The sequence below is a fragment of the Aythya marila genome (assembly GCF_965140915.1).
Source record: "Aythya marila genome assembly, chromosome: 3".
In the NCBI taxonomy this organism is placed as follows: Eukaryota; Metazoa; Chordata; class Aves; order Anseriformes; family Anatidae; genus Aythya; species Aythya marila.
In genome coordinates, this window is record NC_139044.1 from 64,801,992 (window position 1) to 64,826,505 (window position 24,514).

The 24,514-nt window shown below is 36.9% G+C and overlaps 1 long non-coding RNA gene across 1 annotated transcript in view; it reads right to left on the reverse strand.

The window, feature by feature from the left end:
- Positions 1–7,082: 7,082 nt before the first annotated feature.
- Positions 7,083–24,514, reverse strand: part of LOC309877001 — a 41,188-nt gene continuing 23,756 nt past the window's right edge. The window contains exons 5-6 of the long non-coding RNA XR_014317301.1: positions 9,454–9,617; positions 7,083–7,708 (exon numbers count right to left, since the gene is read on the reverse strand). This is a non-coding gene — a long non-coding RNA (uncharacterized lncRNA). The remainder of the gene's footprint in view (positions 7,709–9,453; positions 9,618–24,514) is intronic.

Consider the following 24,514-nt stretch of genomic DNA (forward strand, 5'->3'; position numbering starts at 1 on the left):
AATTCAATAATTGCTACATAAAGCATGCTTAAGCAAAGATATTCAAACCCAATAAAAAGGGGCATTCCTATAAATACAAACAGTGTCTAATTAACAGAGAATCATAGCTGAATATGTGACATACCCTGAAGGTTAAGTAGTGTTTTATGTGCCTGGAAACAGGTGTGGGAGGCAAAAAATAAGATCTATTCATCAAGGGAAACTTGTCAATAACAACCTCACAAAGGCCACAACTTTCATCATCTTTATAACTGATGGCTGCATAACGTAGGATAATACAAAACACATCTCTTGGGGATGGAGGTTTGTGGTTAGGAGAGGTGGATGAGGCTATCAAGTGACTTGCAGTATTTATTTCATTCTAAACATGATTTTTTGTCCTTTTCATGAGCACAGCCACATGCACCCACATACCAGAAGTCTATGTGATGCCTAGACTGGAGAAGGACAAGGTCAAAACACATTTGGGGGATGATAGGAACCAAAAAGGGAATTTGACTTTGACTCACCAGAGAAGCAGACATTCCTCTGCTGATGATTTGGTCTTTTTACAGCAAGAATGAGACTGAAGTATTACTTGAAGAAGTATGTAGCAGGGAATGACGACGGGAAGGATTGGGAGAGGAAGAAATAATGAAAAGGAATACATACGCACAAATACAAACTCACTGTTTCTAACTCAACCTTCTTATTCTTTCTCATTCTGTGACATGATCACAGAATCACAAAACACTTGACGTTCGGAGAGACCTCTGGAGGTCATCTAGTCCAAGCCCCTTGCTCAAGCAGGGACACCTAGAGCAGGTTGCCCAGGACCATGTCCATATAGCTCCAAGGAGGGAGACTCCACAACCACACTGGGCAACCTGTTCCAGGGCTCAGTCACCTGCACAGTATAGAAGCGCTTCCTGATGTTTAGAGGGAACCTCCTGTGTTCCAGTTTTGCCCATTGCCTCTTTTGCTGGTGCTGGGCACCAATGAAAAGAGCCTGGCTCTGTCTTTATTGCATTCTCCCTTCAGGTATTATATACACCTTGATAAGAGCTTTTCTGAGCCTTTTCCTTTCCAGGCTCTACAGTTCTGTCTCTCTCAGCTTCTCATAGAAGTGCTCCAGTCCCTTGATCTTCTTGGTGGCTCTCTGCAGGGGGTTGCTGATGATGTCAAACAGACCTACTGTTTGTCTCTTGATTTTTTTTGTATTATTGCCTGGGATGATTAGCCAACCCAGGTGTCTTCACCCTCTCCTTCCAGCCCTTTTAAAAGCTTTGTTATCCTCATCTGGCTGATTTCAAGTATCTTAATACCCTTTTAATATTGTGGAGACCAGAACTGTACAATATAACCAAGGTGAGACCACACCAATGCTCTCTAGCAGAAGAATCACCTCTTTTGACCTCTTTTTTGGCTGTGGTGTGTTTAAATGCATTCCAAAATACAGTTTGCCCTCCTGGCTGCCAGGTCACAATACTGACTCAGGTTAAGCCTGCTGTCAGCTACCACCACCAGATCCCTTTCTGCTGAGGTGCTCTCCAGCCATTCATCTCCCAGTCTGTGCATATGTCCAACCTTGCCTATGTCTTCACCTGTGTACCAGGTGAAGAAGCCAGCATTTTCCTTTGCTGAGTTTCATGCCATTGATGATTGCTCAACACTTCAGTCTATCTAGATCCCTCTGCAAGGCCCCTCATCCCTCCAGTACCTAACAGTACCTCCCAGTTTACTATCATCAGCAAACTTGCTGAGACTCATTCCACTCCTGCATCCAGATTATTGGTAAAAATGTTGAACAGAACTGACCCTAGAATTGACAGGGAACACTGTTAGTGACTGGCTGACAGCTAGATATAGCCCCATTCACTACAACCCTTTGAGCTCTGTTGTTGAGCCAGCACATCATCCAGTGTAGCATGGACCTGTTTATCTCATAGTTGGACAATTTGTTCAGGATACCATAAGGAATGGCATAAAAGGTCAAAAATATATGTATACATGTATATATATTACATCCCTTGCCTTCCCTTCATCCAACAAACAGGTGACATTATCATAGAAGGTGATCAAATTACTAAGGCAGGATATTCCCTTCATGAACCTATGTTGACTATGCTTGATAATAGCTTTGTTCTTCAGGTAACTTTTAGTAGCTTAGATAATGTTCTCAATACTTTTCCAGGTATAGAGATTAGACCATAACAGGTCTGTAGTTTCCTGGGTCTTTCCTCAGGCTCTTCTTGTAAATTGGTATAATATTGCCTAGCTTCCAGTCAGCAGGGACTTCCCCAGACTTCCCAAGAACTTTGTTGAGAGAGGTCCAGATATAAGACCAACTAACCTCTTTAGTACTCAGGCCTCATAAACTTATTATAGCATAAAGATCAACAAAAGCTAACACCAAAAAAAAATGGTATGTTTATTACTCATTTTTCAGAGCGTTCTTCTGCAGAATGTTGCTGCTGGAGAGACAGGGAGGAAGTTATGAAGTTCCCATTGATTTCAATGGAGTAATTAATTAATTAATTAATAATTTTTTTTTTTTTGAAGATCCAAAATTCCATAACAGACACATGACATAGGGGAGGATATTTACTCTTCCAAACCTTCAGAGCCTCCTGTCTGAGACTGGAAGTAAAAAGTCTACCACTTCAAAACTACCTTCTGAGATTTACAAGAATTTTCTGACAGATACATCTGTCCTGCTTGCCTAATAATAGTAATTGTCTGCATAATTGGGAGCATAAAAAGAGGTAGGTAAGCCTTTGAGGAAAGCCAATTAAGCATGCAAACACTGCTTGTAGTTGGTACAGAAATTTAGGTATTCTAGTTGCATGTGTATTTTCTGCTTAATTGTGATATTTAGTAGCTCAATATTTTCTCTGCTTTGTATCTTTCCAAGTTTAAAGAAGTGATCCTTCAATGCATCTGACTCAACATAACTTCTACAGGGCCATACATCCAAAATCAAATATGGCAGGGGTAAATCACATTCTATAACACTTTGAAGAATGTTCAAGGAACAGCCATAGTGTGACGAAGCTGCACTGAAAAAAGAGTTGGCTGGCTGTTAGCCAGCAATTTAAAATTGTGTTCACAGCCTTTTTTATTGAAAGTGATGCCCATACATACCATAAGATATTTTTACAGTAAATACTAAGTTCGGATGCAGTCAACATGTATGGTGACAGTGCTTTTTACTGCTTTTTATTACTTTTTTCTTTTTTTTTTTTTTTGTACAGGTAACAGATTAAGTCCCCATCATTATAACTCTTGATGGTAACTATCCCATTTATGTTGTGTAGGTCTTTAACTGAGACGTTATCAGTTGATAAATAAATGTTCCACTAACAGCTCAGTAATATCAATTATCACTGCACTCAATAATTAATATAATAATCTCATATGCACAAATAGTTGCATTGCTATTAAAAAGTGTGAAAATTGGAAAGTTAGAAAAATATCAGAATGCCAGTTTTATTTGACTGTTTGACACAGCTGACATTCTATGAGTTTGCATTCTACAAGGATTCACAGGAGTTTGTTGTTTGGAACATATCATTGCTATAGCATTCTCATATGGTTTCTAGTCTGTTTGAAAAATACCTTCATAGCACTTGATTGTTGCATATGTTTTTATTTTCAGAGTGAACAACACGTCCATTGCCTATTTTAGAAACACAGAATTTCTTTTTAAAGTTGATGAATTTGTAGGAGAAAAGGACAAAACACATATGCCGGAATAATAATTTTTTTGATTTATAATTTAGTATGTTTAGTAACAAAATAAAACATAAAACATGTTATAACTAATAGTGTTTGACTGAGTCCTTACAAGATTTTTTTATAGAAAAAGGTCATGAGTCAGGTCTGAGGTTGCAATCCAATTTTTATCTGAATTCAGAATGAGTCTGGAACCTTAATTAACAGAAAAATAGAAATTTTGCAGTTTGAATTAAAGATATAATAAGTAATTAGTAGAATTTAGTCACTAAATTATCAATTTGTTTATCATTCTTCAAGGTATTTATTTTAACTCGCATGTTTGCTCTGGTATATTTGTAAAAAGTAATAACAAATCCTCTCAATCTATTCTTCAATAGGCCTCTTAATTTTTCCCAAGAACAACCAACCCTCTTCTGATCATCACAGTAAGGCTTTTCTCATCATTCTTCTGATAGAATAAATTTTACATAAATAGAAGAGATCAAAATTGATACCAGATATTTCGATGCATGTGTGGAGGGAGCTTGACCAAGGAGACTCTTACTAAGATACAAAAGTTGCCTGATGAAAACAGGAAAAATAAACCTTTTTTTTTTTTTTTTTTTTTTTTTTCAAACTCAGATAAATATAATGGAAGATTTTTTTGGGTCAAACCCAAAGATAGTAGACAAATAAACAGGTGATCTTCAATTCCAGTTCTTCTCGTCCCTCTAAAGGGAAAATAAAGCTGTACCAGGTGTTATACAGATTTTACAATGGCTGCTATTAGGAAGTTTTTGAAAGCACATGTTATAAAGTAGACTCTAGTACAAATAGATTTTTCTGATATTAGTCCTTTGAGGCTGATGTTGCTATGACTAATAGGAATGAGCTAAAAAAAATAGGAGACATCTGAAAGAAACTTATTTTCATTTATCTAAGAAAGGAGTGCGAGGAATATCAGAGAAGTGAATAGTCGTTTAAGGAAAGGAACAGTAGTAGATTCCTAGAGTAACTTAGATTTCTTTTTTAAAGGTAGAATATAGCATATTTTGACTTTTCCTCCTGCATTTTTTCCAAATTACACATTTTTGCAATTTGCTTTTCTGAGGCAAACTTTGTATCACTGAAGTTAGAGTAAACTCTTTTCAACACCTCCGTACAATCCTATGGGTGCTTGCAACATTAATTAAACCATGGGTCCCATCTGGATCTAAACTAAATGATGTTATTCACTATCATCAATGCAATCAGGATCAGATTTCTTACACTTAATTAGTGAGATCACAAAAGCTGCCTTCTTAGCAACATTTACTCACATCAAATTACATTTCATGGTGTAAGAGAATGTGAAAAGGAATCTTAATCTGCCTACACACATCCCATTGATATTACATTTTTAAACACAGGACTGAAAAGGAGAATGTTTTTTTTTTTTTTTTTTTTTCCCTGTAGTAGACTATAATAGACAAAAGGTTTATTTTTATACTCTTCCAGAAGGTTAAGTATTTCAGAGATCCATCAAACTATAATTAATATCCATTAATGTATAAAGGGAGAACAGAAAATAAAAGGAAAAAAATATATATTCTTTTACAGTAGTCATCACTTTTTTCCCTTCAAAATACTAGTAAAAACAAGTTTAATCCATTACTCTCCTTTTTGATTTAAAAATATTGCAAATTGCAAAGAAAAAAAAATGAGTTGTCCAAATAAAGACATCTGAGAGGGATGTGTATATTAACAAACCAAGTTTCTCATTGGAGATCCACTCATGGCTGTAAGCAGACAGTTCATTTTTCTGAAGTTTCTGATACCTGTTCAAACCCTTTGAATATCACAAACATGCAAATCCTGAGCCTAGTGGCTATTCCAGATGTTCTACACTGAGTATGTGGTCTTGATTGCTACAAAGCAAGCTATGACATACCTTCCAGAGCCTTTATGATACTGCCTGGTATTGGCAAAGCCATTTCTGTTGCTTTCCAAAACACTATATTCTCTGAAATGTAAAATCTACAATAATGACAGTAATACAACTAAAGCATAAAAATACCATAAAGCATGGAGTAACAATTTTATGGCAAAATACTATTTATAGAGAAGATGTAAAATAAGGATAAAACTGAAATCAATATCTCTCTCATACTTTCCTATTACAAAATTGTTTGCAGTTCACTACAAACTTAGTAGAGAAAAGGTTTAAAATCAGAATCTAGTGACATATTTTATCACATTAATCAATTCATTATTAAATATTGTACTGAAAATTTACTGAAAATTTCAGTACAATACATTGTATTGAAAATTTAGTAAAAAAGAAAGTATAATGTTGTTCCAAAGCTTTCTACTTTAAAAATACATCACCACAAATCCCTTCTTTTCATTCCCAGTTATTATTTTCTCCAGGAATCTGGTTTTCCTATAGGGGTCTAGATACCACCAGTCCTTAGGTTTTCATATTCAGAAGCTTCCTGCATAAATAAGCATTTCTCCTGAAGCGTATACCATCAGAAACTCACCTTTGACCAGATTCCTGGTTTCAGTGCCTTTACAGGTGTCGTGGTTCCGCTCGAGTGGGCAGCCGAGCTCCACCACAGCCGCTCTCTCACTCCCCCTCCTCAAAGAGGAATGGGGAGAAAATATGTGAAAAGGGCTCAAGGATTGAGATAAGGACGAGAAAATCACGCAATAATTATTGTAACGGGCAAAACAGACTCAGCATAAGGAGATAGTAAGATTTATTGCCTACAACTAACAAGCGAGAGAAGTGAGAAAACAAAGGGAAAAAAAAACCAAAAGCACCTTCCCCCCATCCACCCTCTTCCATCTCCTCCCCCCGAGCGGCGCAGGGGAACGGGGGAATGAGGGTTACGGTCAGTCTACAGCACTTCTCTGCCGCTCCTTCTCGATCACTCTCGTCCCCTGTGCTGTGGGGTCCCACCCACGGGATGCAGTCCTTGATGAACTGATCCGGCGTGGGCTTCCCACAGGCAGCAGCTCTTTCAGAACTGCTCCAGATATGGGTCCGTACCACGGGGTCCATCCCTCAGGAGAAAACTGCTCCAACCTGGCTCCCCTACGGGCAGCAGCTCCTGCCGGGTCACCTGCTCCTGCGTGGGCTCCTCTCCACAGGCTACAGGTCCGGCCCGGAATCTGCTCCGGCAGGGGTCTTCCACAGGCGGCAGCCTCCGTCGGTGCAGGGCCACCTGCTCCACCGTGATCTCCTCCACGGGCTGCAGCGTGGAACCCTGCTCCACCGTGGTACTCCATGGGCTGCAGGGGGACATCCTGCTTCACCATGGTCCTCACCACAGGCCGCAGGGGACTTCTGCTCCGGCGCCTGGAGCACCTCTCCCCCTCCTTCTACACTGACCTTGGTGCAAGGCTGTTCTCTCACTCCCTTGACTCTCCCGGCTGCTGTGTGGCGCAGCGTTTTTTCCCTGTCTTAAATATGCTCTCACAGAGGCGCAAAACAACATCGCTTATTGGCTCGGATCTGGAAAACAATGGGGCCCTTCCCAAACATGGGGCAGCTTCTAGATCTTTCTCACAGAAACCACCCCTATGGCTCCCTGCTACCAAAACCTTGCCACGTAAACCCACTACAACAGGTTACAACAACATTGTATGACAGAAGGAACTGTCTTTCTGGTAAGAAAATTGTGAGCTGTGATGAATTTTGAGCTCTTCCAAGTACTGTGGTTTCTGCAGTATCATTTCCATTCTCATCAACTACTGAATCATATTCAAAGTTGTAAGGTTTTTCAAAGTCTTTTTTGTGGCCAGAGTTCAGAGTATCTAAACTGAAGTCCCCAAATGAAAATAGTGACTGTTGATTTTGTTTTACTGGAAAACAGAAACCTTTGCAGGGAGGGTAAATCTTATTAAACAGAAATGAGTGCTTTTGCTGGGGCCAGTCTGGGACTGAGAAATCAACTTCTGCAGGAGGAACAAGTTTGAGTGCCACTTCCCTTTCCACGTGCAAATTGGATTTTCTTAACCTTTCATTCTGTAACATAAACATTTGGATGAACAGTCAGACAAGCATTGTATATTGTAAAACAAAACATTGCACAGTAGACATATCTTCCCCTGGGGAGAGGAATGAAAGAATAAACATGTAACAAGCATTAGTCACATTGCTTAACGCACTACTGGAAGGCACTCAAATATTCATTGTGACTAAGCTATAAAGAGATATAAAAAATATAATAAATGTATTAACTTGTCAAATAAGTTGTTGCATTCTGCATCAGCCTGAGTTTAAATGAATTTTAAGAGTAGTTCCACGTACAGTGCATTTCAGCTGAGTTGGAAAAGGCTTCAAAATCTTGTCAGAAAGAAAATTTTGCATTTGCCTTACTAAGCACAGGTATAAAAAAAAAAGTAATCCTGATCTATTTATTAATAGAATTCTGTAGTAGCACCTGGAATTGGCAAATCATCAGTGGTGATCTTGATCGACAAACAGCAGGGAAATACCCTGAAGAGAGGCCAGGAAACTGGTCTCCTCCTCCTCATCATCAGGCTGTTTCCTAGCAACCTTTCAGTATCATCTCAGATTTATTTCCATTTCCATAGGGACTGAGGCAAGAGCAGTTAACAACTGCAGCACATAGACACAATCAGCCTTGGAAAGGAGAACAGCCAGTAGAAGTTGAACAGAAGGAAGTCAGTTATTTATAAGTTCAGAAGAAAGTTCTTGGAAATATTTGCCACAACAAAGGTGAAACTTCTACCTCTTGTTTAAAGTTCATATCTACAGTCAGTCCCTTATAGTCTGTAGTTTCCAAGCACTATACTTAACTCTTCTTTAGATATAACCACTAATAAAAACCTCTACTCTCTTCGGTTGGCCTGGGAAGTGTCTTTTCACCTTGCTCATGACTGGCCCTAGTTACACAAGTGTTTTATCTCTCTTGTTAATTAGAAAATAGTATAGGTATGGTGGGCATCAGTCTCTCAGAAACACAGATTAGTACTGAAAATTTTAACAAGCTTCTTCAGCCATATGAATTAGAGAAAGTAAATATGCCAGTTGCCTTTGCAACAAGCAGTATGACTTTGATGCCATAGCAAGGCAAACTGATGGTCTCAGCATTTTTCTGGGTATGGAGTAGTCTGAAACTAGGATATTGAAAATTCATCAATGATTACAGATAGACGCTGTGGTCTGTAACTATGCTCTGCTGTCAGAATTCAAGTTTCTGACATAACGGTAAAGTTTATTTGTGCTGAAGACAGCAATTTTGCAGTCACTATGTTCTATAATACTTTTTTTTTTTTTTCTAAAATGTGTAGATTTTATATATTTGTTTGTTCATTGGTTTGATTATTTTGCTTCCATTAAATATTTATCTTATTCTCATCACTCAATATCTCCTGACAGATCATCAAGCTGCATCACAATTCCTTCCTCAGACCAGTCATTGGCGAAAGGTGAAGCATGTCTTATCTTGCCAGGAGTTAATCCAATTTGTCACACTTATCTATTTTTCCTAACACTTGCTTGTGTGGTATCATTTTTAATAGAATTTAACTTCTGATGTGGGTGCTGCTACAGTCACTTAAGTTGTTTGGAATCTTGGTGTCGTAACCTGTAGGCACAAACAGGGACCTTGAGCTGTCCCCAGTACTGGAGATAAGGGCTGTGCAGAGAAGTCTGCAACATGTATCCGAGCACGCTTTAATCACACTCCACAGGAGGCTGGTGATACAGAATTAATTATGTGACTACCCAATTTAGGGGCTTACCTGTGTTTCACAGATCAGTATTGCAGAACTTTATGCAATCTCCAATGCTCATCTTTGAGCATTTCATCTTTGTTGAATGGTTGAGGAGTTTTAGCAGAGCTGCTTCAATGGCTTGAGGAGTAATTCAGATGTATCATGCATCTGTGTAGTGCTTCATTTCAAATCTGTGAAATATCACGCATTTTAGGCTTAAGTTTATGTTTCAACTAGTACTTATTTGTATTCATTATCTGTATTCATATATCTAAAGTGCAAATTATAAGAGTGAGGTTTTATAGAAGACTTTTGCCATGATGAAGAGCCTTGGACACCTCTTGCTCCTTTGACAGTTTTGTTTTTGTTACTCTCTTTCACTTTGTAACACATCTTTGAATTGCCTGTTGTGCCTAATCACTAAATCCTTTAAATTGGTAGGGACCTGTTGAGGACATCTAATCCAACTCTGAGCAAGAGCAAGAGCAATTTGTTCTCAGCTATGTTCACTCCAGTTCTGAATATCTCCAAGTATGGAGGCTCCACAACCTCTCTGGGCAACCTGTTCCAGTGTTTTACCACCCACTTTGTAAAAGGTGTTTTCTTGTGTTCATATGGAATGTCATGTTGTCATTTTTTGTTTTTTGTTTTTAAATTTGTCCTCTTTGCCTCTTATCCCAAGAAGGGGAACCATGCTAGAAAATGCTCTGGAACAGTAAGTCAGTGAGGTTTAGCAGTGTCAGAGTCTAATACTATCTGACCAGGTTTTTTTAGGTATTTTACATAATGAGGATTTGACATTTAATTCAGAATTTACTTATTTTGAGATAATCTGACATTACACTGGATTTTGATTTACAAGAGTGTTACAGCAGTGTACTGAAATAAAAATACATATGGAATATAACAACTGCGACATGCAGTTGGATCATAATACAAATGTAATTCCTGTTACTGGTCTCTATATGTTCATTGTCATGATGCTGGGCATCCCATGTTGCTGGAAAAGGTTATGTGGTTTAAAGCCCTTTGTTCTCTTCAAAGTTCATTTCATTGTTTGACAGTTTTCTTATTCTATGCTGCACATATATGCTTCCCCCATACTGATCTGACTGGCTCAGGAAGAGAATACTCTCTATTGGTTACCTATGTGAAAGCCATTTATAGAACCAGTTGATTTATCCAAGTGATATAACCATCACCTAAAACAAAGGCCACCCTGCAGTCCACTTTGTCTTGAGATAAATTAGTCTTCCTTTACCATAATTATGGTCACTTCCTGTACTCTTCTCTAAGTCTTGAGCACTTATGCTCACCTCCTCAGAGCTGTATTTCATTGTAAGGGTTTGTAGATCTGTCACAGGTAACATGGGGCCACTGTGCTCCATACGGGACAGTGATATCACAGCCCTCAAAAGGAGCCTCTGTGACACCCAGCTTTCTTGGGGAGGAATCATGAATAAATAAAGATACTTGGCTGGTGCAAAGTAAAAGAGCATTCACTCAAGCTGAGAAAAATTGTGAGCAATACTATTTCATTAGCATTAACCAAAATAAACTCTTAAGTAAAAATAAATGATAAGAGAATGTCTTGTAATGGCAAAATGAGTGAGTGATGTCACTGTATCTGCAAGACAGTATCATTACCAGCATAATTTTGTACTAGCTTTACACAATAACTATTGAAAGACTTCCAATATAATTTAGAAAGTTCAAACACCCCTCTCTTAAAGTCCACTGGATTTTGCTTTAATAGTTTATTCCCCAGGGAGCTAAATTATTTATTGATTTGTTAAGGAGTACAATGATCTAAATGCAAGAACTGGAGTGTATGTAATTGAGATCCAATTGGAGGGACATTAACCTACGCACTAAATTTAAGTGCAGACATTTAAATTGGCCCCCAGATTAAAAGAAAGCCTTTTTTCAGTTGGATTCTTTCACTGCCAAAAAGTACATTTTAAGAATGAAAGGGCATAACTCCTCGATCTTTTTCTTTCTTTCTTTCTTTTTTCTTTTTCTTTTTTTTTTTTTTTTCAATCCACAGATTTTCTATCTCATTCTAAATTGCACAAAAGTAACAGAGCAGTAGAATGTATTTTTGAAATGACCCAATGCTTGTTTATTTAAGACTGTAAACCCAGACTGCATTCCAAAATAATGCTAAAAAAATAGCTAATATGATTCACTATTGTAGCTTTCCCAGTATGTCACATTAAAGCAGAACTACTAGAGGAGTCAAGTGATGAGTTTCAAGACCTATGGAAAAAGTATCGAATCAGTATGCTTTTGTCTGAGTACTGGGAAAGTTCAGCGCATTTTGCTTCAGTCAAGGAAAGAAATTTATTGTAATTGGTATCAATTAAGCTTTGAAAGTAACTTTTCTTTAGTAGGGCTGGTGTTCTACCAACATAATCTTATGCTATTGGTTCCTTTGAGTAAATAAGAGTAATTAACTGTTAGACTACCTTTTATAAATTAATTTCTCTAACTGATAATGGGAGCATCTTTCCCAAAAGAATGTACTATACTTGAATTGTCTCAGCCTGGAAATGCCACCTTCTTCCAGTGTTGTGAGTAAATATTGAAAAAATATTTAAGCTTTTTAAAAGTAAAGTGATAGATAATTTTCTCATCTGTCTGATTTGCACAAGATATAATTAGCTGAATTTGAAATTGAGCCATTTTAAGTCTCCTTTCTTCAAATTAAATATTGTCAGTAGGTTTACATGTATATCCCTCTAAACGGTTTGTGAGTTTTATGATGATGCTTGCTTAGGTGCTGCTTCCAAAGCATCCTAATACTAGAAAGCATCCAAAGCAGTAACGTGTTGTTAGGATTTACATGTTCTACATTGCCATTTATCTGGACACAAAATTATGATTTCTTATATACCAATGCAAGAGTTAGTATAATATCCAAGTGAATGTCATCAGCTTGCACTGAAAACAATGCTACTCCATGGAAGATATTAAATGTGGGCTTAGATATGCTGTGCTAAACTTTTTTTTTTTTTTCTATATTTCCATCTGTAATTCCATATATGTACTTAAGATAGAATCTGATATCAATTTGCTTTGTATTGAGTCCTACATATCTATTGGATTGTGCAAATGATAATAAAAGTTATAAAACTTCCTTGAAAAAATATAGTGATTCTTCTCTGTGAGTTCATAGTTTATAAACCTTTATGAACAAAAGAAAAGAACAAGCTCAAGCTCAGGGAACAGTGTTATTAAAAGCTTCCTTGTCTCTAATATATATTTACTCTCCCTCCATGTCTCTCCTTTCTCACTTTTCTTCATTTTGTATTTGTTCATTTTCTTCATCTCTCTCCTCAGGCTATGCAGTGAGAAAATTTATTATCAGTATAATTTGGACCTAGTCAGCTAATTTTGCTGCAAGGTTGCCAGAGACATGGGGTAATGTTCTTGTGCATGATCACAAAAATGTTTGTAGTTTTTTATTATTCTAGCTGTTGTTTTTAAAATATTGACCTTCTGTAAGTTTGAGGCAGACAAAATGTGAATTAATTAGAATCTTGGAATTCTCACTATCTGGACCAAAATTTAAACTGCTGTTATATGGGCTGTAGGTAACAGAAACTTATTCCTGTTTTATATTTTGTTTATGGAGGATTGGTTGCATGTTGTAGGGCCTCTATTGCTCTTTAGTAAAGAACAAATCCATTTTATATTCCACAGCTTACAGGTTGGTTTGGATAGTAAAAAGATGTAAATGTAAATGCTTCTGTGTTCTTAAATCTGGCTATAGAACTTGATTGTGCAGATTTGTAGTGAATGTTGATATGAGCACTATGACCAGTACACTTCAGATCTGGATATTTCTTCGGGCTGAATTGTTTTATATTTACTTTGAGTTCCAAAGCAAGATATGAGGTAGAATTTTAGCAAACATTTTTTTCTTTCTTTCTTTCTTTTTTTTTTTTAAGTAAATAGAAGAAAAAATTAATAGCAATGTATTTGTAGATAGTTTAAGAGGTCTACATATGTTAGATTTGCTTTATTTTATTTTACTTTAGTTTTGATTCCTTAGGACACTTTTTCCAAGTTGAATTTTAAATTCTCAGATTGAAAAGCAATGGCAGTGTTGAGTCCTGTGTAGCTTAATGATATTGTTGAATTTAAAATGAGTCGGGCTTTTAAAATCTTTGCATGTCAAGTATCAATGACACTTTTTAAAGTATTGGATAAGCATGGAATTCAGCCTCAGGAACTGTCCTAAAAGAGCTGGCTATTATCTGTCACACTTTGACCTTTGAACTTTCTACAACTACCTTAAAGATATTATGAAAGTGTAGGGCCAAAATTGTTATCATTGTATTCATGCCTGGAAGATAAGTGTGCTTTCCTTCAAACACAATAATGTGATGGAGTTAGCTGATCAGCTTTCAAAAAGTGACACCCTTCCCCTCCCCTTCTATTATACTTTTCTCCATTCTTTGCATTGCTTCTGCAGAGTTTCAGTATGGTAACAGGGGGAAAAAAGAATCATAACCAGAAGTCAGAGTCAGTACTGACTCTTCAACAGCACACTTACTATCGTATCCATTTTCATATGAGTAACAAGTGATTTTTGCCCTTAAGAGTTATAAATATAAGAATATAAAACTGTAAAGCATACAAGTGAACTAAGAATTTTTTTCATCATTTTACTTTACCTTTATATTACTTACCAGGATTATAGATTAAAACACCTATTATGGAGAATCATGTTTCTATGAGAATAATAATTTTCAGGGATATCTAAAGACACATGACTTCCTGCAAAACTACATACTGATATATCATACCAAACTATGGTCCAGCTATGATGAAATCATTTCTTATTTCCTTCCAGTTTAATTTGCAAGCTTCTAGGCACCCATAGCCATTCTCCATTCTAGAAGAACCACTTCTAAAAATAAATAAATTCTTTTGGCCAACCCCCTGGAAAATGGAATAGTTTCAGAAGGAAAACATGAAATGGAAGCAGTTACTGAGGCCTCCTGAATCCTGGTGAAATATTTTAAGAAATTATCATCCTTATTTTTTGCTCCAGATTTTTTCTGCCCAAGTATCAGAGATAGGAAAATTGAATGTATATTATTCTCTTCGTTCTTGACACCCTGTGGCACATCATACCATACTGAACTGAAATTAATGGATTTTACTTTCATATTATAGGATATGAACTGTGTCAACTGAGAAGCCAATGCACTTCCACTTTTTTTGTCCATTCCATGTTAGCAATAACATGGCCATAAGTAGGTCAGCACATACAGGGAGACAGTAACTTAAAAAGCTCCTGTAAATTCATTAGAGCCTTTGCTCCATTGTGACATAATGAAATGAAAATAAGGCTCAAGTCCCTGTTACAACAGCTAATGACTAATACAGAGAAGGAAGCATGAGCAGTAAAAGACCTATCCCAAGAACAGTATCTTCAGTAAGCAGAAAATATTGGGCACCTGGGAGCAAAATAGCCTGCAGAAGAAGTTTTTTACATGTACGAAGCCAAAACAAGAAAAAACTTGAGAAGGATGGGAATCATTTTCCAGTCCATCCAGCAGTATGACAGCTCATAAACTATGTTACACATCAAGAGCCTCATTGAGTAAGACTGGAAAAGAGATGTGCAGAAAGAAGTAGCTTTCGGACAGCTATCTTTTGTCATCAGTGGATACCCTGAAATCCTTGAGCATCTCAGCCAAATTGCTATTTTAGAGAGTACTGTTGCCAACCTCTTCCACAAACTATCACAGCACATATGTATATTAATTGCCAAAGGTGTCAAGTAAATCCTTCTGCATCTTGGTTTCTTAAACATGACAGCCTACACAGAATGTTTTTACTTCATTTTAGGCTGCTATACTTCATGTGAAATCAATGGCACTGGTTTTGTGCCATTGATTTACACCCTGTGTATCCTACTTATGCCAGAAAATTTATGCATTTCTGACAGTAGGCACAGACCATAATCATATATTTCCCCCTTTCCTTTTAGTGCAGTAAAATTAGTATGTCTGATTAAAATATCTTCATAGACTTACGGGGACAGCAGTATCACTACAAGAGAGGTTCTTCTTGTGTTTAAAAATTACCTGAGGGGTTTCAGATGCTCTTTTAATTAATTTATAATAACTTCTGAGTATAAGTGACGATACAATATCAAGTTATTGAGACAAAATGCCTGCATGCCTTTTGAATTTTATTCGGTAATTCAACTGGCCTACTGAACAGGGATTGCCTCAGCATATGGCAAAGATTCAAGAAATTTCCAACAAAAAATAGATGACTGAGATGAAGTCTTAAAATTGTACTGCCAAAGACATTAATCTGTTGGAACATATATTACTACAGACCAAATTGTAAAGAAAGGGTGTTTGCCCTTGATTCATCATTACCTTTACATTTGAAAGGTGATGCCAAAATTACCTTTGTGAATACATTTACAGGAAGATCTTTCTACCCATCTTTGAACATATTGAAGCTGCCTGCACAGTGGTGCAAGTATAATTATATAAGCAAAGCAAACAGCAAAAATTGTACATGTGCAAATTTATTTTAAAATTATATTTCTGGCAAGTACATTAAAAAGGATTGAGAGTATGTTAGACTACCCAAAAATAATTGCCACTAAATTTAATCAGTTATGTGGAAAGTGAAGAAGTCAACCCAAGGTCAACTTAAAAAGGAAAATGAGTGATTTAAGCAGCCGTTGCACAGGACCAGATGGCATGACTGGAAGGTTAAAAACAAGAAAGGACAGAGTTCTTCAAATTGTGTTAATTTATTAATGTATGTATACTATAATCATGTAAATTAAAGGATCACTAATTATTTACTAATTAAATTTATTAATTTACTAATTGCTGAAGGGAAAGACTGTGGAAAGAATGATGAAAAGAGTCTCGAGAAACATATACCTTTTCTTCTATTCCTATCAATAAGAAGTCCATACTTTTTCTTTAAAATTTTTCATACTGCTTATGGACATTTCCAGATCTCTATACTTGCCCTATTTATTCTGGAGTATAAAGAAGAGCAGGCAGGCTATGGTTTCTACTCCTGCCACTTCCTGCTATCCTCTCTACAGTGGTCTTCAAGGATGCTTCCCTTTTACATCTATTTATCCTACATTTTAGTAGATATAGGAAACACTCATCTAAGAATTAAGAACACATAATTTATCCTTGTGTATCAGGTTTCCCTTCAGACTATTACTTCATCTTTTGTTTATCTTATCCTCTCACATCTGTACTCCAGACAACAACCTTCTCTATATTCCTTGAAACTATTCTCAGCTTTGCTGTGACATTAAGATATTTTTCTTTCTTGACACCAAAAAGACATTATAATTTAACTGCTCATCTATTAATGAATTAATAGCTCATATTTGTGAAGGGCTAAAAGCCTAATGAAGACCAGAGAATTCTGTAAGATCATTGAACGTGAAGCTAATTACTGCTTTGGAAGTTAGTGTATAAGATATAGGAAAAATAAGCATTGTTTGAATAAAGCATGACGAGCAGCACCTTGGTCCTTGACTCTTTCATGTGATTAGACCTTTATGTAGGATGATAATTTTCAAGGAAGACCATCTGATAAAGATGAAAGGTAGTGCAGTGGACAGAGAAGTAGCTTAGAAACCAGGAAAGCAACATCCTTCTGGGTCTCATGTCCACATCTAAACAGAAAGTTAGAGCAATTTACTGCTCATTGAAGTAAGCAAAATAGGTATAAATATAGTTCAGAAACTATTGTGGAGTTCTGATACAGCTGCTGCACTGTTTGTATATTGGTGGGGGGGAGGAGGGGAAAGTGGGGGAAGGAGGAAAATATATAATAACAGGATTTTACAGATAATGCCTTGTCCAATAGAAAAGATTTTTGGTCACTATTATGCAGGTGAGATTGGAGAATTGGCTTGTGATTTAAAAGCTTTTTTATTATTACCAGTAATCGCACCCATTCAGTTCATTAGCTGACTTGCAGTTCCCTGCTAATAGGAGGACATTTTTATTTAACAATGACACATTAAAAATTAGTCATCTTACCCCAAGCTAGGCTCCTTCTGTAGCAGTTTAGACACTTGGTAAGGGCAATTATGTCTTACAAAGAATTTAAATCATAGGCTAATTCATGTTGGAAGTGGTCTCAGAAAATTCTCAGTCCAATCTACTGTTTCTCAGGGGTTCATCCTACTGGGCCTTTAAAAATTCCAAGAATGAAGACTACACAACATCTCCAGGCAGCCTGTTCCATGATTCAGCTGTCTTCAGTGGAAAACTTTTCTCCCTATATCTAGCCTGAACCTCCTTTGTTTCAGCCTATTCCTGTTGTCTCTCATCCTTCACCATTGTGAAGAGACTGGCACCATTTCTCAGTGACCATCTTGTAGCTACTAGGGGGCTTCTTTTAGGTCCCTTCAAAACTGCTTCTTCTTCAGGAAGTGCTGAGCAAGGTGAACTCCATCAGTTTCTCCTCACAGGGCAAGTGCTTCATCCCCCTGAGCATCTTGGTCACTTCTGCTGTGCTTTCTCCAGATTACTGATAGGGCTAGGGAGAAAGGAAGGAAGGGGGAGGAGAAGGAGGAGCCTCAAAATTGGACACTGTGTCTAGGAATTGTCTCAGGTAGAGAAGGATAATCACTTTCATTTACCTCTTGGCTCTGCTCCTCTGTTAATACAGCCCCCAAAACTGTTGACATTTCCTGCTAGGGTACATTGTTGGCTCACATTCAGCTTACTCTCCTCCAAGATCACTACAATATCTGTGTCCTTTTCCACAGTGCTGCTTTCAAGCCATTAAGTCTTGAGACTGTATAATCACAAAGGGTTCTTCTTTGTAGGTGGAGAACTTAATGTTGTTGAATTTCAAAGGTTAATACTGGTCCATTCCTCCATGCTGTTTGGTACCTTCTAGATGACATCTCTGCTTTCAGGTGAACTGATGAGTGTCCCCAGTATCATCTGCAAACTTGAGAGTGCAGTCCATTGAATCCTCCAAGTCATAAATAAAGATGTTAGAGGGCAGGTCCCCATTTAGACCTCTGTGGTACTCACTATTTACTAGCCTTCAAGTGGACTGTGGCCTATTTATTAACTGGCATCCTCTGAGTCTATCCAGCCAGTCAGCTTTCCACCCATATAGTTATCCACCCATACAGATCATGTCCTAATCTGCATACAAGGAAGCTCTGAGAGACAGCCAAATGCCTTGCTAAAACAGACGCTAATTACAGCCACTGCTCTCCCCTTGTCCACAGATCCATCCACTTTACTATAGAAGGTAATCAGATTAGTCAGGTGTGATTTACCATCTCCCTACCTTGACTCTAGAATTCTACATAGTTTACTGCTTAGATCATATGCATTTATAAAATAAGATTAAACAAATCCTAAAGTTGGTCTTTCATAGTTCTAGAAATTTTTATTCACATTGTTCTTTGTAAACTCAGGACTCTTTCCCTCACCAACTGTTTTAATACATCAGATTATACAGAAAATGAAATAAGAAAGTTTCAAGTAATGGAAGTGTAGCATTATTTCAAAAAAGTGTTTCTGGCAGACTGGATGGCAACTGCATCATCAAGTATCCTGCCAGTTCTAGGCTGGCTCCTCAGTACAACTCAACTTGGCAGAGCTAATATGTACACAAAAGCCAATTAGCTATGGGTGATTTTTTTTTCAAGTTTTCCATTTTAGCTCCCATTAGAGCAACCGATCAAGCTCCCATTGCTTTTTGTGGAAACTAGGTTATGTCATTAGAATAATTCAGAAAATCCAGCATATCTCATTTGGTTTTGAGAAGCTTTGAAACTGAAAATCAAACTGGAAATTGGGTTGTTCTGAAAGGAGAGAGGAAGCTTTATTTGGAAAAAGACTTTTCAAAATCCCAAACTAACTCTGAAATGCAGCAAAGAGAATCTGATGGCCCTAGTGAAATAGGACTCCTACAGTATATTTGAGGTGTATTAAGACAGAAAGTTAGAAACTTTATTCATTTGAGGAGTTGCTAAGAACATTCCAAACATTATCACTAATTTCTATCACTTTATAATATCATAAAATCATAGAATCATAGAATAATAGGGTAGAAGATCATCTACTTCCAAACTCTTAGCCATGAGCAGGGACACCTCCCACTAGCCTAGGTTACTCAAAGTCGCATCCAGCCTGGCCTTGAACATCCAGGGACTGGGCATCTGCACTTCTCTGGGCAACCTGTGCCAGTGCATCATCACCCTCTGAGTAAAGAATTTCTTCCTCCTATCTAATCTAAATCTACCCTCTTTTAGTTTAAAACCATTTCCCCTTGTCACTCCACAATCACTCCACTCCCTGACAGAGTCCCTCCCCAGCTTTCTTGTAGCCCCCTTTTAAGTTCTGGAAGACTGCTATAAGGTCACCCCCGGATCTTCTCTAGGCTGGATAACTCTCTGTCTGGAGAGGTGCCCTAGCCCTTTGATCATCTTAATGGCCTTCCTCTAGACTCACTCCAACAGGTCCACATCTTTCTTGTGCTGGGGGCCCTGCAACTGAATGCAATACTTCAGGTGGGATCTCACAAGATCAGAGTAGAGGAGGAGAATCACCTCCCTCGACCTGCTGGTCAAAATTCTCATGGTGCAGCCTAGGATACAATTGATTTTGTGGAGTGCAAGTGCACGCTGCTGTCTTGCATTCAGTTTTTCAACAACCAACACCCCTGGGTCCTTCTCCTCATAGCTGCTCTCTATCCATTCTCCACTCAGCCTGTATCTGTGCTTGAGATTGCCCTGATACAAGTGCAGGACCTTGCACTTGGTCTTGCTTAATTTCACATTAATTTCATAGTCTCACCTCTCAAGACTGTCAAACATGCTTTAAAGCTTATAAAAAATAAAAATATTTATTTTCCATTTCTAATAATATCACATACATGTGAAGTTAGGCTGCAATCAGAACGATGTTTCTAGTATCAGTGCACTATGTGCTATGATCCAGAAAATATTACGTAATTTTGGTATGCTCTAACCTTTTCCTTCCTGGGAATCTCTGTTTCCACAGTCTGTTGAATATTTCAGACTAAGGAAATATTGGACTAAGTAACTTTCTGCTTATCATAGTTAGTTTTCCTTACACTTAGCTAGCTGTAAATTCTATTCTATTTGCAAATGTGCATGTGCCATTTCCCCATTAAGACAAACTACACAATTATCTTCATAGGATCATTAGAACAGATACTAAGTTAAATTATTTGTGTATATACAGATAATTACAACAGAAACCAAAAGCTTATATTGTCTCTATACAGGAAAGTTTTCTAGTTCTGTTGTTTGCAGGTACAAAGTGTAGGCTGAAAATGTAACTTCTAGCTCTGTTGCTCAAAAGAATGAATCATGAGGCTTAAAGACTCCCTTACAGGAATATACGTCAGGAAATAATCTGTTTATCAGGGGGAAAATAAAGAGACTGACCTATAATACTCCCATATATGTATGTAACAAGGGAGGGCTAATGGATACCATGTTATTTAAACTACAACAACAACAACAACAAAAATGTCCACAGTTTATAGATGGGCACATTCAAAATGGAAATATGAGACACAGTTCCAACAGTGAGGAGAAAATAACTATTGGGTCAATTTATGAAGGAAAGTAGTAGATTTTCTGTGCATCATACAACATTTTAAAATCAGTGTTGGTTTCTTTCTAAAAGGTGTTCTGTAGTCAACCATGAATTATTGGACTTCGTGTAGAAGTTATTGGGTGAGATCTTACTGCCTGTGTCACATAGCAGGTCAGATTAAATGACTGCAGAGTTCTCTTCTGGCCTTAAAATCTATGAAGTGATCAATGATCACTTTACAGGACTGCAGTCATGGAAAAAAGTAATGATTGCTTGTGGTCAAATGGAAAGAGAGACACCACGTGATCTAATAGGCCTATTCAGTCAATACCAGCCTATGGAGGCTCCCAATACTGATAACACAAAATGTGACCATATTTATCCATCTTGTGTTTTCTGCTTTTAAATTCAAGTTTAGTATTTTGTCATTTTCATTCTCCTGCATAGAATTTAATGGGTTCAGTTAAGATGTCATTTCATTTCATGGAAATAGAAACAAGTACTTGAATAGGGCTGATATTTTGATATATATAAACACATTTGATTTTCCTTCCCATAATTTATGATCACTGCTCTATTTTGCCAGTTTTCTGATCTGTTCATTTCCCCCTGAGTACTATTTCTCTGTTTTTCTCTGCCCCACATTTTGGTCTAACACATTATTAACAACTTTGCACTTATTCAGGAAAAGATGGGTGAAAAAAACAATAACAACAACAAAAATTATGATTGAATGACATCATACAGCACTTCTCACAGTCATGAGTTCAGTATGATCTCCTTTGCAGTCTACATAATATCAGTAGTCTAAGAAACAAACAAAAAAAGTGTTTGTTTGTTTGTTTGTTTGTTTGTTTTTGAGGTTGGAATTAAAATGATTTATGAGATTCATTATGCTTTGCTTTCCTAAGTCTTTTGCATGTCTTGGAACACAAAGAAGTATTATTTTCTTTGAAGAATAAAATCAAGAATTAGTGTTTGGGTGAGACAGAAAAACCTTGGAAATTCCACAGTCTGACTTTGTATTTGTTTTAATTAATTTAGCAGTAAATTAACCTTTGTGATTTCCATGCAGTCTGCATATAAAAGATCACCAGAATACTAATATATCCTCTTGTCTTCTTTAGCTGTTCTACATATAGTACTTTGGTGAGAAATGACTGAACTCCTTTTGAGACATTTACTCAAAAACAATTCTTCCCATCAGGTCTATTGCATGGAGTTTAATGAAAGTGCATGCTTTAAAAAAAATATATAAATAAGTTCTGCATGCTACATGCTTACTTTATACATGCTACAAACCTTCATTTTGATTTCATGTTGAATATCTATTTCTCCCATTGAAGTGTAGAGGACTGTGACAAGATACTAGTGGAAAATAGATTTATATGTATATATAATTTCAGGAGAAGAGAGAGTGGAACATGGGAAGGAATATCTCATATATCTCATATTCCACTGTGACAGTATGTTGCTGGAAAGGGAATACTGTTCCTGGCTCAATTTCAGACAAAGACTTTGTTTAAAAAAGAAGTATAGGTACATTTGCTACCTACTGAGTTGATATCTTCTTATGTTTTATGCTTCACAAATAAAACAAAATAAAATAAATAAATCTGAAGCAGCTGTTTAAAAAGATTCTGTACACTCAGGGGAGTTACTTTAAATTACATTTTTTATCATGATGTACACTTGTAACACCACACCAAAATCATGTCAGTCTTTAAAGAGCTGACAATTCAGACAGATAATTTTTAGAACTGCAAGGAAAATGTTATAATCTTACTCCATGGCATTATGCCATTGATATGTGGATTAAATGGTGCTTAATAGTACATTTTGCTACAGTATAAGGTGACAGTTCTTGTAAAGATTACAAGGTATTGTATGAATGTATGTTGTTACTATCTACATAAAGTGACATGTCATTGCACTGCCAAAGGTGTAGATCATCTGCTTGGTTTCACATCAAAAAAAATCCCAGAAATCCATGAAAAGTTGAGCAGAATTGTTCTGCCTTCATTTAATCTTAATAACTTTTTCTTTCCACAACATGGAGGCATGGAGAAGCAATATATAAATGCTGTCTTCATCCTGGCAGCTTCTGAACCCAAATAATTTAAATTCTGAAGGACTAAATTCAAAGAATAAAACATGCATTACTTGATGAATTATCCAGACCTTGCTATTAGTTTTGTTGGTAAGTGTAACTTTTCATAACATTTTAAATAGTGATTTGGAAAAAGACATATTCATAGCTGTTGTTATCAAGAGTATCAAGAGAGAAATTAAAAACCTGGACCTCATGAAATCTGATAATGTGTATGAAAGATTAGCATAAATTCATCTTGGAAGAAAAGGTATCTTAAAATTATTGAAGACAACATCATCCCAGATGAGATTACTTAGAAAGGCTTTAAAAGTTTTGTTATTAAAAAATAAATAAATAAATAAATCCATAATTTGATTGTTATGATTTTTAAAAATCAGCTTCAGATGTGGGGTCAGACACCTAAATGCTGTATCTAAAAGACAGAGGAGAGCACATTGTCTCACTGTCTCACTGCATAATCAGTAGGATCAGGTTAAGTGCTTTTACTTCTGAGCATTTGGTTATAAAGAGACTGGTACTCAAAGGAGAAAACAACATATGCATGATTATACACCATACAGAACTCCAGGACGATCATCTGGGTCATAGTGTTATTTCAGCTGATACTGTGTATGCCTGTAGCTTGCACTGCTGTTTCATGTAAAGTTCCTGGCTCCAACAAGTTATCCATAACAGGAAGCTCTGTGGCAGCATCAGTTTAGCCAAGTGCCTGAATAACTAGAAGTGCAAATCAAAAGAGTAAAAACACCTAGGGATATTTTCTGCTATTGAAAACATCATACTGAGGACACTAAATAAAGGAAAGAGGTGAGTCACATAGATGTTTGATGACTTGCCACAGATTTCTTTATTACAGCTGTCTAAAAAAAAATGGGCTGAGGCCTTTCTGACCTTATTTCGCTCAAAATGAACAACATCACTCTTCTTCTCTCCTGTTTTATATGTTTTGCTGCCAGTGCCTTTGTACTCAGGCATTCAGAAGTGACTGTACTAAAGTGTTTTGAGCCAATCATATCATGCCCTTTTATATTGAGAGCAAAAAATTTACATTTTGCCAGACTTCTAAAAGTAATAAACCTTAAAGTGAAAGGTAGAATGGAATGGAGGACACAAAGTCCTGTGTCAAGGCAAGTCCTGCCTGACCAGCAACATTTTCTATGACCAGACAAAAATTATGCTAGATTGTTTCTAAATCAAGTTCTACCCACTGTAGTGAAGTCACTCTACAAGTATGTCCCAGTCTAGGTGTCTCAGAACTGAACTTAACATTCCCTAGGTTGCCAGGCAATATTGACTATCTTCTTGATGAACACTTCTTGTCTTCCACTTCAGCAGATTCTCCCCATTCCTTCCTTAA